Below are 18,729 nucleotides of genomic sequence, written 5' to 3'. Positions count from 1 at the left end.
CATCTGCCGCGATGCCACCGTTGGCCAGTGAGAGGTGGGCAGAAAGAAAACAGGCTGAATCTGGTGAATCTCGAGGGCCACTTCTGGAGTAGGGTGAGCGGGTGACAGAGAAGGAGCCGTTTGCAGCCCCTGTGCCACGGCGGGGACGCGGCTGACGGGCCCTGCTCTGAGCAGCGCCGCAGTGGGGAAGCTGCCACTGTGGCTCTGGATGTTGTAAGAGGACTTGGTGGCACCGTGACCAGACTTCTTCCTGAAGCCGCTCTGGATGTGAGGGCTTAACAGGAGAAGCAGCAGGAAGAGCAGGATCGGTGCAGGATATCAACGGGAGCCGTTGTTTAGCACACATTAAATCAATCAGGATCTTACCAACGTGTTGTTTGGCTTCAGCCACGCAGGTGGAGGAGGAAAGGAAGGAGGAGGATGCAGATTATAAGGATTATGAAAGAAAGTATTCTTGAGGACAGCATTTTTCATTTTAACCTGCTATTAATTTTTATTTTGCCACCTATTTGGCAGAATTTCTTTTTAGAATACACCTGTGCTACAGATCACAATACTTCTGGTCTTTGATGCCAGATTTACCAGAGGAATTAAAAGGGCTCTGTAACTTGACCTTAATGGTGTATATATATATATATATACATACATATATATATATGAGTTATGTGATAGCAGACAGGATAACAGCACAAGCAACTCCTACAAATTCTGATATTTGATGCTGACAGTGCATATGGAAGCACCATAAGAGAAAAGCTGGGGAGTGCCGGGTTCTTTCTGATACACTAAATCAAATGTGGAGGGGCTCAGTTCCTGCAGTACGAGGAGCTGGGAGGCTGTGAGCTAAGGATGCCCCATCCGTCATAGACTAGTCCGGGCTATCTGAGTCTATGCAGAGACAGATTAGGCAGTGCAGTCCACTTTGATTTACCAACATTTGCATAAATTATATGGAGATGTTAGCTTATGTGAGTGCCCTCTCGCACGCTGTAAATGAAATGAAAAATTAAAGAGGCCATGCACTTCGGGAGAAGAATTTCATGAACATAAACTGAAGGAAAAAAATGACACTTTGTGTTGAAAGGCGTGGGTAAGGATAAAACCCAGATAAAATCAGGAAGGAAAACTGTGCTACTGATTTGAAGAGGAACTTGTGTTGTTAATCCTCAAACAATGGTAAGTTGTTCTTAAATTCCTGAAACTACTTTTTGCACCTCAAAAGTCAGTAAGAGCATAATTCAAAGGAACAGTGTTTTGCATATGTTTGAAGTCCACAATCTTTAAGTATCACTGTTTCCAATCCCTCCTTTAAATGGAGGATGCACAGTAGTCATTTTTAAAATATTGGATGATAAAAATCAGACTTAGAAATTCTTACTGAAATTACTCATTGCCCTGAAGTTAAAATTGAAATAACAAACATATCTTTCATCGCTCATTCTGAATATTTATTCTCTCTGTTTCACTTACTCTAAACAAACTTTATCTCTGGGGTTAGATCCTGACTAATCCCTCACTTGCTAATTTTGCTGGGACAATGCATAAGTGGCTGGCAATTTCAAATATGAATAAGGACAGCAGGCTTGGGCTTGTGTTAATTTTGATGAATACGTTGGCCTTGAGAATGACAAGTTGTGTTAGCACTTTTCAGTTTATAACATTAATCAAAGATGTTAACTCCGTGCAGGGAATTAGAGTTAAGCAGTGTTTGGAGTTGCTTGTTTGGAGCTCTTAGGGTGCTTAGTCTCAGCTGTAGCTCACCCTTTAAAACCTTCCTCTATTCTTATTTTATTAAAAAGTGATGTAACCAAGTGTTGAGAGGAACTTTCACTGTAACAGTCTAATGTCCTTCCTTTCCATTTAGCCCTTCAGTTTTTAAAATGAGTATTTATTTGCCAGTTACTTAGAATTTTCTTAGATCTTTGTTAGTGCTAATGATGTAAGGAACTGTCCTGTGTGGGTATGGTGGAGAGAAAAGTGAAAAGAATAGTCTTTTGGCTTATCACATTTTTTTTTTTAATTCTCTGTTGTTTGTAGTCTCACAGCATTGCTACAAAATGGCAGCCTTGATTGATTTTCTTTTTCTTCCTTTATTTATTCATTTATTTCGCATTCACAGTGGCAGGGAGGGAGAGTTGTGATAGGAAACAGCCCCATGGGAGGAGATGGGTAATAGAAACGTAGACCTAATGATCAAGTAAAAGCTTTTGTCCCTGGGAGCATTAGATGGGTGCTACATTGCTTTGGCTGGGTCAGGGCTTTCAGTTGCTCCAGAGGATTTTGGGTTCCCAAGGAAGAGGGTGATAACAGCCGTAACAGCATAGCTTGTACTCGTACTATCTATTGCTTCAGCTTTGTCAGATTGATTCCTGCTGGTTAATTTGCTAAAGTAACTGTTCTGAAAGGGTTATTAGGTGGAATATCTCTTTTTTTTTTTTTTGCTACTTTTTCAATTTGGATTTACTGATTTCTGTATTGTGTATTTCTTGACTATTAAACGTAGCCATTGTTTGAATTAGTATAGTTTTCCAGTCCTTACCCCTTGCTGAACTTGGACTGGTGCATGTGTTATGCTGGTTGATCTTTTATTACTTAGGGCTCAGTACACTAAGTTATCCTACCTGGCTGATGGTATTTATTTGGTTTTAGAGCAGTCCAGCTTACAGGGCTGTTATGGAATACTTGGAATGTCTTCCTGCTGGTACAGTTTGTCTTATCTGTGTATGTGTTAATTCAGATGCTGTATTGGAGTTTACAGGTTAATGGGCAAGACCTTGTTGAAAAATATATTTTTTCCCCTTTTTTTCTACTATTCCTTACCTGCTTATTTTGGCAGAACTAAGAGGACTAGAAAACTTTTCAGAAAACTAAAACTTTCTGGTTTGAAGAATATTGTTGTAGTCCTCAGTTCTGTAGATGGAGAGTATTTTTATTCTCAATCAAAATATTCTGGTTTGTAAGTTTGCCTTTTTGGTGAGAAAAGTATATTTGCAGAAGCAAAAAGCACATGCTTCAGACAAGCCAAAAAATCTGACCAAAAATTGTTTTGCTGAAAACCTGATTTCCCATGAAAAAAAAAAAATAGATGCAGTGGAAAATTTTCAAGCAGCCCTATATTTAACTTCCTTGGATCAAAATTCAGTTTTGGCGCTGAGGGAGGCTCTCAGAGGATTTTTGCTGCCTTTGTTAGGGTGACTTTTTTCACTCATGACACCTGCCTGCTTTTCTAGCTATATTCCACCTTGTTATAATTCTTGCTATCGCAGCATTTTGCAGTGTTCAGTATATTAGTTCCCACTGGACTGAGCTTTTGCTGGTGATACGTGCAAACTCAGGTTCTTTCAAGGGATGCATCAATCTTACTTTTTTTGTTTTGGTTGGCTTTTAATAAGCAAACGAGAGTGGCTGTGGCCACTCACCAGTGAGTATACACAAAAGATAACATAATTGCAAATGTAATTCTCAGTTTTGTGCCCAAGGTAGACTTACACCCAAATATGGTGATTGCAAAAAGTTTGTGTGGATTTAAGACAGAATGGAGTAAATACTTGAGAGACACCCGGTAGGGGAAACTAAATAGATAAGTCACATCAGGCTCAACAACAACCCTGAGATGAATATAGTGGAAGGCTGGAAGGATATTCATGGAAGACATTATTTGTGATTTCCCTGCTCATGCTCTCCTCTTTTGGCTCTGTTTTACAGCTGCTTTTGAACGCAGGATGCTGAGCTAAATAGATTTTTGTTCTGAACTGTTCTTCAGGCAGGAAGAGTAAGTTCAGGCTTTGCTAACTTGAAATTCAGCTATATTTATCAGAAATAAAATTTAATTTTCTAAGTCACAAATGATGTCAGTGCTGAAGGAGAGAAATTAACTAAGTCGCAATTTTAGAGTCTCAAACTTTGTGTTCAATTTTTTGCTATTGCATTTTTCTTTCATTCTTTCCTGTAGTTATAAAAATTTGCTACAACCATGCCTTAAATATAATTGTGTGATTTTTTGGATGTACTTTAAAAGCCAGGGAACAGTGGATGTGTGCAAGACACCTGCAAAGTTCACTCAGCATTGAATTAAGGTAAGAGGAGAAAAGACAGTTAGTATTGAAATTCAAGGAGGAAAGCTGTTAGTATGACTTGCATTAGTTTTAGGATGTGTTATGTTCCATCATTAATTCAGTATTTGAATGCAGATTAGCCAGAATCTATCAGGAACTGGAAACATGTGGTGTTTCTTAAGCAAAAGTTTTTTCTTATTTTTTATTGCTTGTTTTTCTTAAGCAGAAGTTAGTTTTTATTATATGTTTGCATCTTGCTCTCTTACAGAAATATCTCTACAGATATTTTTAACTTTGTTTTCATGGCAACATAATTTAGATCTCTTTATGACTGCTGAGCATTACTCTTTTTTTTTTGCTCTGCATAGATATTAATGATGAAATCTGCAAATGAGCATATGTTTCGTTTTGTAATCCTGCAGCCAAACATTTCTATATTTTAAATAAACTCTTCCAAAGTGTTATGATTAGCTAAAAGTAGATATATCTAGTTATATCCATGTATACTTAATATTACCTGGGAGTTAAATTGACCACAGAAGACAGGAGCTCTTTTGTTTCTTTACCTGGCAGAGTACAGGTATTACCTTTGGACTTACTGCCAACCAAATTTGGTTATAGCACATTGCCAGTAGATGGTCTCTCCCCTTTTACTGTCTTAGAATAATTTTAAATAAATATCTTGCAATAAAAGACAACAGCCAGACAAACTGTCAAAGGAAGAAAGAGCTTGAATATTATTGAAAAAGAAATCCATGATTGTGATGGGAGAGAGGGCAGAGAACAGAGAGCAGAAAACTAACATCATATAGTGAGTCCTTGTGGGATAGGGTGGGATCCACATATTTTTGGAAGCATAGTACTATCTAGTAGATTATCTTTACTTAATCATTTTATAAAGTGAAATTTGGGTGCATTCAAATTGGAGTTGGAAAAAAATATATATTTTAATGCTTTCCTAAATGTGAAATGAAAATTTATACATCCCTTTAAAAGTGACTTAACAATTTGAAATGAAAGAAGGAATATAATCACATGTCCAGATGACAAAGTATGGCAAGAATGGTACAGCTTTTCTCACATCATTTATATGTCTTAATCTGAATCTTAATGATAGTGTCAGGAAGTGAGAGGCAAATTGAGTTGCCAGATCTCTTACTCTTCTGAAACTGGAAGGATTGTGGGAAATAATTAGGTGTAAAATAAATATGTGTTCACAAGTAATTGGACTGAGACTATTAAATGTCCTTCTTTTAAGTAGCAGGTAGTAACTACTAAGACTTCAAGGAAAAGAGATTACATCCTGCAAACTTTTTCATGCAAATAGCCTTTACTGATGTCAGTTGTCCTAGCTGCTTTAAAATGTTTGCTTTGCTTGAGAAATTTGTAAAATCATGTCTTTAAATGAAAGAAGTGATTAGAAAGCAACAAGCAAAACAATTTGTCTTGCAGTGGGAATTAAATTGCGCGTGTGTGGGGTGTGGGAAGCAGAAGATGGACATTGCCATTCTTTCAACATTTAATGCTGTCAAAGCTGCTTTTTGACAGGTAGGCCTTGATTGGCAGGAAAATTGTGAAAGAGTCAATGAAGGAAAAGGCCATGTTAAAATAGATATAAAAAATCTCATGCCAAAACCTGGAGTTAAGCTATATTTTTTCTACAAATTTAGGAAATGATGAAGGTAGATGGAAAAAAAAATCTCTAATTTTAAGATCCTAAGTCTATTGTAGATTTCAGTCTCTTGTCTACGGAGTACAGCTTTTGTATTGATCTCCATGGTGTTTTGGAAACAGCTTCAGATTTATTTTATGAACTAGAGCTACTGTTTATTTTGGGATATAAGGAATAGTTGTTCATTTTATGGGTAGTAAAGCTGAGTATCATAATTTCTGCTTTGCAATCAGCTTCTGTACATAAAACAGTAACTTTAATATACTTGGTTTTGGAATTAATAAGTGCAAAGTTGTTCAAAAATGTCTTCTCCAGCAGGAAGCACAGACATTAGGTTAGAGTGTGCCACAGAATAATGCGATAGTAATCGATTTACTTAACAGAATGAAAAAGAAGCATTTAAGTTTTAACTATGTTTATTGACACACTGCATCAGTTGGGAGCTCCATCACACTTCCCATTCTTTTCTATTTGCCACCTCCTGAGTTATTTACAGCCAGCATATCTGTTAATTAGCCTCAGGTAGCCCCAGTTCTTCTAAGAAGATCTGTTGTTTTCCCGGTGATGGCCCCATGAGGTGACCATGTACACACACTGTGTACAAGTTCACCTTGTGAGCAAGTTTATCTTTAACTCATTAATTAACGATGTCTGATTCCAAAATGTTTAACTGCTGGCTTGGTTTCCTACTCAGCAGTTTGTTTGGAGAATTGTGGGCCTGGCTCCCATTGACTTCAGTATCATAAATGCATCCTGATGAGCTCTCAGCATCCTGTGGTTACCATGTTTGCTAGAAATCAACTCTCCTCTCCCTCTCCTCTCCCTCTCCTCTCCCTCTCCTCTCCCTCTCCTCTCCCTCTCCTCTCCCTCTCCTCTCCCTCTCCTCTCCCTCTCCTCTCCCTCTCCTCTCCCTCTCCTCTTAGTTTTCATTGCACTTTTGAGGAGTGAAATCGCTCCTTCTCTTCTTCAACTTCCTCTGTAGTATAACCTGTATGCAAAACTTAGCCAAAATTAAAAAAAAAAAAGAAAAAAAGAAAACAAGAAAAACAAGTAGCAGCCTAAAGTCCGGATCTCACAAGAGGATTCTCTGCAGGGAGACATACTATTCTATAGAGTGTCACCATTTTCAGTTAAACTCTGGGATGACGCAAGATTGTTTAGATCTGTGGCCTGAATTTGACTGCTCATGGTGGTAGTCATAGAGTACTTCTTTCACAGTAGGACTTACTTAATAAAAATGAGGAAAGTTTCAGTTGTGTTATATGTGGGAGAATTTCAGGATCATCCTGCCCAAGTCTACAAGGTATCCTGGCAGTGCTCTAGGAGGTATGAGCTCCTCTGTGCATCTCATCGAGGTGGTTGCAGTCTTGTTGTTTCAGTGTCAATGGTTGTGTTTGTTTCATCTCAAACCTAACAAAATGAAGGGTGAGCCACTTACCCGCACTTTTAGTTTTAAGTAGTGTCTTAATATCACGACCAAGTTATTCACTTTTTCAAGGAATATATTTATTCCTTCTTCCAGTTCTGGAATACTCAAACCCTAAAGACTTTTGCATAGGTTACCTGGAATCCTGCCCAGGCAAGTGCCGTTATGGGAGCCATAAAGTAGATGCTGTGATAGCATGAGCATTTTCATAATTTGGTAAGAAAGATCTTGTCAGTGTTATTGATAAAAAAAAAATCATTGTTTCAGTTAAAAAAAAAACAGCACTGGTATAATCCCTGTTATACATTCAACTTTCATATGTTCATATATTAGAATATACCTCCAAGTAGTATGAGTTCCACTCTGCAATACGGAAATACTTGTGCTGCTCTAAAACATATTATGCTGAAAAAACTGTATCCTTATGTCTAAGCTTTCAGGATAGACAAACCTTGGTGTAGTAACATAGCTTTAAGGGAATTAGAGGAAAGACCCTTGCTCCAGGTGTTCAGGAAAAGAGACACAAAAGAAAAAGAAAAAAAGGGGAAAAAAAAGAAGGTGAATTTGTTTTATTGATGGCAGTTGACAATGTAGTTTTGAGGGATTTGAAAAAGTGGAGAAAAAACAAAACACTTTCACTGTGAAATCCATGAAAGATCCATTTTCTTAAAGTATAAGAATAGGATGCAGACTAATGTGTTAATATTTTGTGGAATACATAATTGCAGGGAAAAGTCTTTTTTTTCCTGATAGGTTTTTTAGTGTACTTCTGGTTTGAGGATGGAGAGAGAGAAACTACCTTCTGGAATGCAGTGACCCTTTGTCAGTGTTTTATAGTTAATTTTTAAGCCACCTTTGGGAAAGGGAAGCTTCATTTCCATGTGAAAGGTCAGTATGCTCCCATCTTTAAAATCTCTCCAAACAATTTTGCATATATTTTCTCATACAACCTCAGTAAATAGGGAAATCACAAATTAAATGTGTATTTTCTTTTTTTTTGTAATACTGTGTCCAAATTCACTTAATTGTAATTTTTATTTTACCTTAATATTGAAAGACAGATATGTGAATTTTACTAAAAATATGATAGTTAAATTTAGCTGTAAATACCGGTTAGGGATCTCTGCTTTGTTTGTTGTCCGAGTCAGTATGTCTGTGGAGAAAACCATCCACTGGGCAGGAATACACAGTCTGTAACTTGGAAAAGTAGACAGCTTAATTATGAAAGTTTATTCCAGGAAAAAAAAAGGTAAAGCAAGGCAGATCACTATTTTTTGTTTGTTTGTTATGATTTCAGCTAACAGAAATACAATGTATATGGTTTGTTTTAACACTGACTGTTACAAGATAAAATTCTTAGTTTTTGTTTAAACTGACCATCTGTGTAACCAAGGTGGTCTGAAAGAGAGAGTGTGAATAACTGGTAGATTACTTTAACTTGCAAGATATATTCTTGCACTGTCACCTCTTTAGTGAGGTAAATGAAATAAAAGCTCTGGCTGAAGAAAAAAAAAGTGCAAACACTTGTATTACTAAGAATATCTAAATTAAACCATTGTTTACTCTATAAGCATTTGGGAGCAGATTGTCCCAAAGACGGTTATTTTCTATGTTGCTCTCCCATAAGCTGTTGTATTTTTGTGGATGGTGAAAGTAAATATTGCACTAGCTTTCTGAGTGGAAAGGTTAATTATTACTGAGGAACCTATGTTATAAACTACATATGAAGGTATTCTCCTGCTTTGAGCAGAAAGCTCTGCAGGATCTTAATTACAGTGTTCTCATTTCTTCTATTTTTTATAAGTCACTAATGTAAAATATGTTTTATTTATCTGTATTTAAAAAATATAATCTGCAAAGAAGGCATTTATCCTGCCTACATGGAGTATCTGTAATGCCGTTAGCATCTGTGCTCCTCATTGCTCTTCAAAGCATATTTCTCTTTCCTCAAACTGCCCTGCTGTAGTATGAAGAATATTCTAGAATGGTACTTCTACAATGGATGATAGTAATTACATTTGCTTTATTAAAAATCACATGATGGCTCATATCTGAGTGTCATGACTTTCATCTGATACGTAGATACACTACTATTTTTTTTTTCTTTGTGTATGTGTAGGACTGATTCATGAACTGAGCTTGTAGGTCACACAGTAATATAAATAATACCTGATAATTCTGTGTGAAGAAAGGTGGGCAGCTTTATGGAGTAAATAAGAAAAGGCCCTTATTTCTGAACCTGTAGGTAAATTCAGGGGAAGCAATTGCTTGCAACTTCCCTTCCCCCCAACTCTGCATTTTTACAATACAACTGCTATTCTAATGCTTTTAGTTAGTCTCATTAAATGTGTAGGACACTAAATCTCATAATGGTAGAGAGGGAGTTTTGTTCTAAGTCACTGGTGCATCAAGGGTTTCTTGGTAATATGTTTCTAGTTGCCTAATACAAAAAGACAGGCATTACAGAGACCTGTATACTGATGCCTACAGTGGTGATCCTTGAGCCTAGATCCTAAGAGATATTTAGGTGACTAATTTCCTGTAGATTTGAATGGGAGTTTAAGTTCCTAAGTAGGATTTAGGAGCCTAAATACCTTTCCCACTCTTGGACCTCTCCAGGAATAAAGCTCACTTCTCCAGTGTCGCCCCTTAATTCCCCACACATCCCTGCATTCTTCCATGCATGTTCTTCATTGTCTCTTTACTGTTAATTGGCAATTGGAATGCTTAATTATGCTTCTGTTATGGCATATGCTTCTTTATAATCGTATCCTGTATTTCTTTGGACTGTCTGTTCCTTTTCAGCTCTTTCTACTCTTACACTTTGTGTCGCTAATAAAGGCACTCGTATTTTCCAGTGCCTCGTTGCTTGTCTCTCACACAGTAGAAGGTGTCATACCTTTGCTAGTAGTAGGACTACTTATGCTGTAAAGATGCCATAAAAGAAATCATTAAGGCCTCATATCAGTGGATTTATGACTTCGACTCAGTCAATTTCTGACCAATGCGTGGCCAATTTGCTTGTCAGCTCAGTTCTACTTCATTTGACTGACAGAAGGAGTAGGGCTAAGGGTACTTGCCACAAGTAATTAAATAGTGCCTTTTTTTTTTTTTTTTGTTATTCTAATGCTTTTGCCACTGAAATAACTCTGCTGGTTCATTTTCGGAAATCTGTAGTAGTAAATCAGGGCATAAAAGAACTTTTCCTTTGATCTCACTTTTTCTTTCTTTAGTTTGCAGCGCAGATTATCTATTACTGTATTAATAATTCCTTCCCACACTGGACTTCTAACTTGCATAGTACAGTTTTCCTTAAAGTGCAGCAGAAGTGGAAAGGAATAACAGCAGCTGTAAACAAGGACTTAAGTGTTAAAAGTGCTGTAAAAGCGTTATCCTTCAATTGCAATTTTTTGTTTTGTTTTTATTTTTTTGCTTTCCATGTGATCATGAACCAAATTTTGCCCCTCCTTCCTTGGCACTCTGCCTGCAACAGCCCATGGCAACTGTTGGAAAGGAAGATGCAACTCTTCAGAGGTGTCCTGGTGGAGCAAAGTGACCAAAGGCAGACACAAGTCTGCACATGTGGGTCTCTGCGGCTGCCCAGGTGATGAGCTACGGAAGTGTCAGGAGCTGCTGTAGTGAGGATGTTGAAGAAAATAAAGAGCCTCCAGATTTAGGAGGAATAGGGGATGGATGAGCATGCTGCTTGGTGCCATATGTTACTTTGACAAATGGACTTATGGACTTATGATATTTATGGACTTATGATATTTAAAAGTTATCTAGCTCCTATCAAATTAGTATCATTAACTTTCTACCATATTAGATGCACCTGAGAATTCAATCCACAGAATCTCTTCTTAGAAACATCTGAATTTTGATGAATGTCAAATATAACCATGTGAAATGTCCAAGTATTTAGTACATTTCAAATAATTTTTATTCTAATTAAACTTTATTGTGTTTTTTTTTCAACAAAATGCTGTTCTTTCCCATCCTCTGTTTTTTTTTCTTGCTTTAATGCAGTGTGCATACACATTTTTAAAGGTGGAAGTGCAGAATGGGAGTGGCTTTTTGATGTATGTCGTTTTTCCACTTGCTATGTATCTGTTACTGCAGTACCATATTAATGTCAGAGCTTCTGAGAGATTATGCTGGTGGAAGAGACAATCACTGGATTTGACCTCTTTGGCAGCAAAGGTTTTTTCCAGGTCATGAAAGGCTGCATATTTAGCTCCTGACTAGCATGCAAGTATTTTCCTGACATAACTGAAATGGCGACACCTGGTTAACACTTAAAAGTGATATTGAATCAGGGATGGATATGATTTTTTTTTGCTGTCATAGCCCTGCCAGAAAAAACCCTAGCACTGATGCTGTGTACAAAGTCCTTTCTTACCTGTACATGTTACTTTTCTTGAGAAGTGGGTGTTCAGTTGCATGGGAAGAAGACTTTTGCTAGTATAATTTCCATGCTAACCTTTCTAGTGCAAATCAGCTATAGGTCTCATGCTGCAGAGACTCATACACAAGCTTATCACTGCATAATATCTTAGGCTTTGCTTACATTTATCTGAAGAGTGACGTCTAGAGCAGTTCTAGGAATATTTGTGGTCACTGTCTCCAGTTGATCCTCTGCGTGGTTATCTTATGGTTGAAAATTGCGTGTATAACACCTGGCATTGCAGGAGTTTTCCAGTTTATCACTTGTATTGTTGGTGATTCTGGTCCTGAAAATATTTTTGTGACACCCTTAGGACACAATATAGGATAACCATTGGTTATTTGAAATACTTGTGGAAAGAAAGCTTCCCTCTGCAGTAGGGAAGCCTCTTCCCTGTCTTGTGATATACAACAAGTAAACTACAGCATGAGAAGTACAGAAATGGAAGCTTCTCAGGGTGACTCCATCGGAGGAAGCGAAGTGCTTCTAAGCACAAGGGATCCGGATTGTCCTTTGCTGAACCTACATGCAGCACCATAATCCACAGGTAGTTCTAAAATCGGTAGTGGAATGGCAGAGACTAGATTATAAAGAGTGTAAATGAATAAAGATTGCATCTTGAAAGCTTCTTCTATTTTCTTAAGGTGCACTACCTGCAAGTCTACTTAACTATCTTTCTTCTAGATGTTCTCTCTCAGTTGGAAGTGATGATCTAAGGAGTGGGCTCTTAGTGGCTGTCTGCAGGGAAGACTCACTCTTCTATTACACAAGAGAGAGATAGATCCTAACTAAAAATTAAAGTTGGCCTCCAGACTGTCTATTTTAGTATTTGTTCAAATTATTTTATAACATATGAAAGTAGCATCAGAAATGAAGGTAGGACCAGCTACCAGAATATATTATTTGCACAAGCAGAATTAATTTCATTTAAAAAACTCTCTACTGTGGGGATTTGAGCTTATTCTTCTATTATGGGGACTGAAATACAAATATTTTGAGTGAACTAGGTAATGTTTTATTTGATAAAAAGTCTTCCTTTTTCCTCATAGTTTTTTTTTTTTCTTTTTTTTTTCCAAGGGATGCTGAAAGATCATTTCGAATAATGCTGCCACAACCAAAGCTGCACACGTAAGCTCTGTGGTCCTGCACAGGGGTTGATGAACCAGCCAAGTTTAATAGAAATGGATATTTTCGTTTGAAGTCCTAGAGACTTACTGTGGAAGTGCATGCATTTGTACGCCTGGGGTCTTCTCAGTAGATGAATCCAGTCGAGGGTGGCAAGTAGGGATATAACTATGGGATTGGATGCAATCATAATCATAAAAGGGAGATATTTTGAGATACAGAAATTGCAGTTCACTCCCCGCAGTTACTGGTCCATTCACAGGGGCCATTTAACAAAAGTCCTCTGAGTTAATGATTGCTGTTCTATGACAGAAATACTGTACTTACTATACACTGAACAAAAAGGTCTCTGATCATATTTGTTCCTTATTTCCTACTTGGGATTCAGCACTACATGGTGGTAACTGTCTGCTTCATGCAGGAAGGTGTTCAGCTGTGATATCAGTGAGTGATAGTATCAGAAGAACATCCATTCTCTGTGCATTTAAACTATTACTGTGGGTAGGTGCAATTATTGAGCATCCCTGCAGAGTCACACAAAAACGCTGTCTCCGTGCAATGTTCTGGAATGTAGCAGTAGCAGCCTGTGACATTCTGAGTTTGCGGTCTAAGTGCTGCTGGAAATTGTACCTGGGAAAGTGGTGCTGAGGCTCTAAATAACAGTGCTACATTTCTGAATTATTTACCAGTGGCTTTGCCAAACTAAAAATATAATTTAAATTAATATGAAAACAAAAACAAAGTTGCAGATGAACTAATGGAAGAACAGAACTTCCTAACAGAGAATATTGACTTTACGTGTTCACTTCACTAACTTAGTGCTGTCTCTTAGTATCATTAAATTGTTCATGTGAAAATAATAGCTTTTGAACTACTTATAGGCTAATAGGTAGTGACTGTAGTCACTAAGACTTTGAATAGCTGTGGCTGTCGATTACACAGATTAAAAGTGAAAGAAAACAGTTTTCAGTATGTTTGACTTTCCAAAAACTTGCAGTGTTGGGGAGAATGAGCCAGTGCTCTCTGTACTTCCATTTGGCTTTCATGGCCACAGACACGGAGTTCTAACGCATGTTAAATTCTAGGAGTGGAAAATTAAATTGCCTTCCATCCTATAATAGAGATGTGTGTGTGATGGCATGCCATATGCTTTTTAAAAATTGTTTAAAATTGCAGGTATAGTAGCCAAATGTGGGATTGTGTTAGTGGTTGTTCCCATACAGTGAGACATGCTCTGTTTAAACAACTGATTGATTATAGATGTTTGTATTATTCAATTATTCATAGCACTAATTTTTCATGCACTCCTCTCCTCGTGTTTTTTCTCCTCACATCTGAACTGCCTGTGCATCTCCTTGCATCCACTGTGATTTTTCAGTGAATGCTGGTTCCCAAGTTCCTTCTCTATCCTCACATTTTTTTTTTTTCCTCCAGGGCCTAATTATGAAACAGCTTCAAATAAATACAATTTTTTAACAAAAAAACATTCTGCTTCCTGTGAACAATGGGCTGAATTTTTCCCTTTATTCTTGGGGAGTTCTTATTCAGTTGGAGTGCTTTGCAGTTGGCTAGGCCTGAGATTTCTGGGAGCTGTAATTGTGTCTCATTAATTCTTACAGTAATGTAGGGTAACTATAAGGAGCATGCAATTAGTGGTCTGGTCAATGAATAGAGCAGTTAATCAGCAGACAAAGGATGGGGCTCAGGACCTATTAGGCTGAAAGGAAGTGTTACTATTGTCACGGGCAGGAGGAATGCATGTAGACATGCCTTAAAGTTGAACTGTTTAAGAGAACTCAGTATGTCTTTTTGCTAAACCTGTTTCCCTGCCCGTTCCACTACTTCGGAGAGATTCATTTAAGGTTAACTCTTAAAAGTCAGAGACCATACCCGAACTTTTCGTAGGCTGAACAGGTTGCTCGGTATATTCTCCCACCGTAACAGAGGAAGCCACAGGGTTTATTAAGAAGAAATTAAAAGGGCCAAAGAGATGTAAGGCATCCTGAGCTGTTTCTCTGTCATCAGAAAATAGTGGTGAATGGAGGGGAGCGATAAAGTTTAAATCAGCCATTGTGCTGATTGTCAGTCAGTCACACTCGCATGTTTGTCTTTGTAATGAACCTGTTTGTTCTGAATGGCCACGCTTTCAGTGCATGTAAATGTATGCAAATAGTCATAATAGTTTAAAAATGGTAGCTCTTACAGTGACAGCCTTTCCTGCTTTTATGAAGTCCCTGTCTTTTACTGTATCTTTTAGGATTTAAAATGCAAAAATTACTCCAATTCTAGGCAATGTTTTGAGGAGGTTTTGTTAGCTCCAGATCAGAACTTCCAATTTTTTCTTCTTCAAAAAAAGCTCATGAATCCTGTGAAATGTTATGACATATGATGTTTATAGAGAAAAATACTTTATCAATAAAACACTACCCTTGAGTGACTCTTGTTTCTCGGCAGCATTGTTTTGAATAGAAAGCCATTTTTCCTCTTAAGTAAAACAGACGCTTGGCAGAAAAAAAAAAACAGTAATTAAAATAACTTTTTTGGGGAAAAAAAAAGGAATTGAACTTTGGTAATTAACTTATATCCTGAGCCTAATGCTTTTCTCAAAACTAAAAGTAATTTTTACTGTCTTCTTTGTATTAACAGGTCTGTAGCTTTATCTCTTCTCGTGGTATTCACATCAGCAGCAAGTAACGTTAGAAGAATAAAGTCTCTCAGGCTTTATATTAAGGATTCAATTATTCTATATAATTAGCCCTGATTTGTTAAATATTTGAAACATTTTCTACTCCGAGGTATGGAACAGCATACTGGAGTGATCAGAACCACAAATGACTTGTACCTTACTCAGAAAATGCTCCTTATCAAATAATAAGGAAGATTAAGCCTAAGTCGGTCTTTCTCTGTTTGGATTTTATTCCCATAAGAAATATCAGTTTTGTCCACAGTATCTCATGTATTTCTGTTCTCTTAAAATACAAAGAAGAAATGGATTATGGTATAAATTAGGTAGATTTAATGAAATATATAACTTGTGCCTTGAATATAAAATACCTGACTGATGTGTAAGGTATTTTGCTGATGCTGTCATTGTCATCCATTGTTTTTTCATACTTCTGTACATGGTTTTGAAACATTTAGGGGCAGGGGAATGACAGTTTCCAGGTGCCATTCTTAAGCAATCTTTCCAAGGTCATATTCCCTTTACTGTGTCTTCTTTCAAAAAAATAGGCCAGGCAGATTTACCCTGCAAATTGAGCAATAGTACCATTCCCACACTCCAAACGTGACTCCTACCTCACACACATTCCTCTCCTATTTAAGCAGAAAATGATTTCTTTGGTAGTGTCAAAAATTGCCACTCAGTATCACTGACTTCCACTCAGTATCACTGACTTAACATCACAAATTTAACAAATACTACCTTTTTTATTGCAGTATCATTTTTCCTGATGAAACTTAACTTCAGTCATCTGAGGTTATTGACCTGGAAAAGGTCTTGAATAATTCCAGAATCACTGAAATATTAGTTGGGAAGACACATATATCTTTTTTAGACACACACATATATTTTTGTACTAAGCAAGAGCTAGTTTAATTCTGGATAATGTAGGGCAAGGTATGTTAGGCTGCAATTTGAAAACTTTGTTGCTGATTTGAGAACTTCTCATTCCAAATATAGGGTGGATCTTACCTAGTGTATCTGACATTGCACAAAACTCTGTAGGAATCACAAAGCAGAAAAAGTTTCCACATACTAAAATGTAGTATCACTATATTTTAAACTGCATTATCTTTAAAGAAAGCCTACAGATATACTGCTTCTTCTGATACAACATGTATTTGACTGTCATAACATATAAATATATGGAAGTTACCATCCAATTGAAGCTGGTTGTGTATGCTTTGTTGTCAGAATGGGAGGAGTATCCCTGGCTGTTCATCCCCCCTCTTTTAAAGTTTGTTCATGAGTATCTCTTTAAATGGCAACACTGGTCTTTTTGATACTGTTGATGCTTTAGCTGATACTGTTTCCAAATCCACCTCCCTTTATAAAATGGAAAGTAGAAGATTAGATAAGAAAATACCTGATTAAAAGATTGCTGAATTGAGGTGAGATGAATCCCTTCACAGTGAAATTTAATCCACTAAAACTATTATTTCATGTGTTATTTATATAGCATTTCCACCCTGAAGACTCATTTTAGGGTATACAACTTGTGTGCAGAACTAGGAAGACATTTTCTCAGTCAGTGGAGGAATGAATTTGTAGGATGTACAGTAATGCTGATAAAAATGGATCACTAAGTCCTTATTTATTTATTTATTTATTTAATATGAATCTGGGTTGGGACTTAGGAAGAATAACCTATTTAAGTCCAAAATGTTGACTGTAAGACTGTCTCCTTAACTGCAGTCTAGCCCTGGAAATCCATAAGAGACTTTAATGTTCCCTGGTGCCTGGAGTGCCATTACAATACTGCCTAAACTGCCCTGTTTTTGGCAGTTGTTGCCCTGTTCCCCCTTAAGCTTGGCTGGGATCTAGAAATTGTGGCTTTCTGGGGTGAGTTACCTGGTAGAGCTGCTCTGGTAAATGTTCTCAGCCAATATTCAGGGACCTCATAAAATCCTCATAAAATGCAGTGATAGCTACTACTGCTGGGACAAGGATGGTGCAGCTCCCTTTTGTGTAACCTAGTGGCTAGACAGTGAAGAAATGTCTGGGTGATTTTGCATCCATCTTCTCATTTGCCTTGTGGAGGACTCTGACTCCTAGAGCAGCAGCTTGTGTAAACCAGCAAAAGAAAGTGGTTCTAGCCTTTTGCACATAAAAAAAACCCAACCAACCAACCAAACAAACAAAAACTTGTTTGAATTTGATCCAGAATCAATTTAGTCACATAGAAAAGAATATTAAATATTGGTGTGTGACATACTGTTTGCGGTTTGTCATAGGAAATAAGCTGCTGTATACAGTACATGCTGCAATGGTTATATAACATTTTCTATATGTATCTTATATGAAAAGTCAGACTGACTTTAAGAAGAGCATAAATCAAAATGGCCAGAAGCAAGAAAAGGTAGGCTTTCTGCAGTGTTGTATGGAAAGAACAGGTCCTCACCTCTTTGTAGTTTTATTAAAACAGGAGATAATATCCTTTTTGACCTATCGTTCTGGCAGTTCTGACCTGTGATGTGCATAGATGCTCAAAAAAAAAACCTTAAGGATTGTGGTTAACATCATGGCATTCTTGCTATATTGCAAAATTACTCCTGCTTTTGCTACCCAGGTCACTGTTGGAGTGCTAATGGACATCTCATTTAGTGATATATTTTGAATTGTATGTACAAATGACTAGTAGAATTGGGAAGTTTTTTTTCTTGCGAAGACCTGGGAGAATAAAAAGTAGAAAACACTGGCAATAGTACAACGGCACATATTAATTCACAGAAAGAGAGGAAATAAATGTTTTTTTAAAGTGTGAAATACTTAACTGAAGGACCAGAGGAGGTTAGAGAAATTGGATTGGCTATAATGGTGCCCCATGCCCTAAAAACAAGCAATGAAATGTATGAAAAGGATTTTGGACAGCATGAACCTCTTCCAGGATTCAAGTCCATAGTGAAAGGAATTTACCAAGAGTCGATGCATCACTTTGCTGCCTGCTATTTCTGCATCAAATTCAAGTTTCTTGTGATCCCCCTGAGTTTCACATAACTTTCTTCCTACCCGCATTTATGTCTTACTATCACAATGTAAGAACAGTCATATAAGATCAGACTAAACATCTGTCTGGCCGGGTATCCTGTTTCTGACAGCAGCCTGGGGGAGAGTATGAGAAAATGTCAAGCATGTAATGATCCTTTCTTGGTGTATTCTCCTACCTTCTACTGAATCATGGCTTTGGGACTTCCTGAGCCAGAGATAATACTTACATTTTTCTTCTCCCCTCTCAATTCCATTAGTGCTGCATTTGAGATTTATTTTCTCTTCTTCGCAACTAGT

Source organism: Tinamus guttatus, unplaced genomic scaffold (assembly GCF_059628265.1).
Source record: "Tinamus guttatus ecotype Peru unplaced genomic scaffold, ASM5962826v1 Tinamus_guttatus_pri_ptg000530l, whole genome shotgun sequence".
Lineage (NCBI taxonomy): Eukaryota > Metazoa > Chordata > Aves > Tinamiformes > Tinamidae > Tinamus > Tinamus guttatus.
This window is presented reverse-complemented; position numbering follows the sequence as displayed.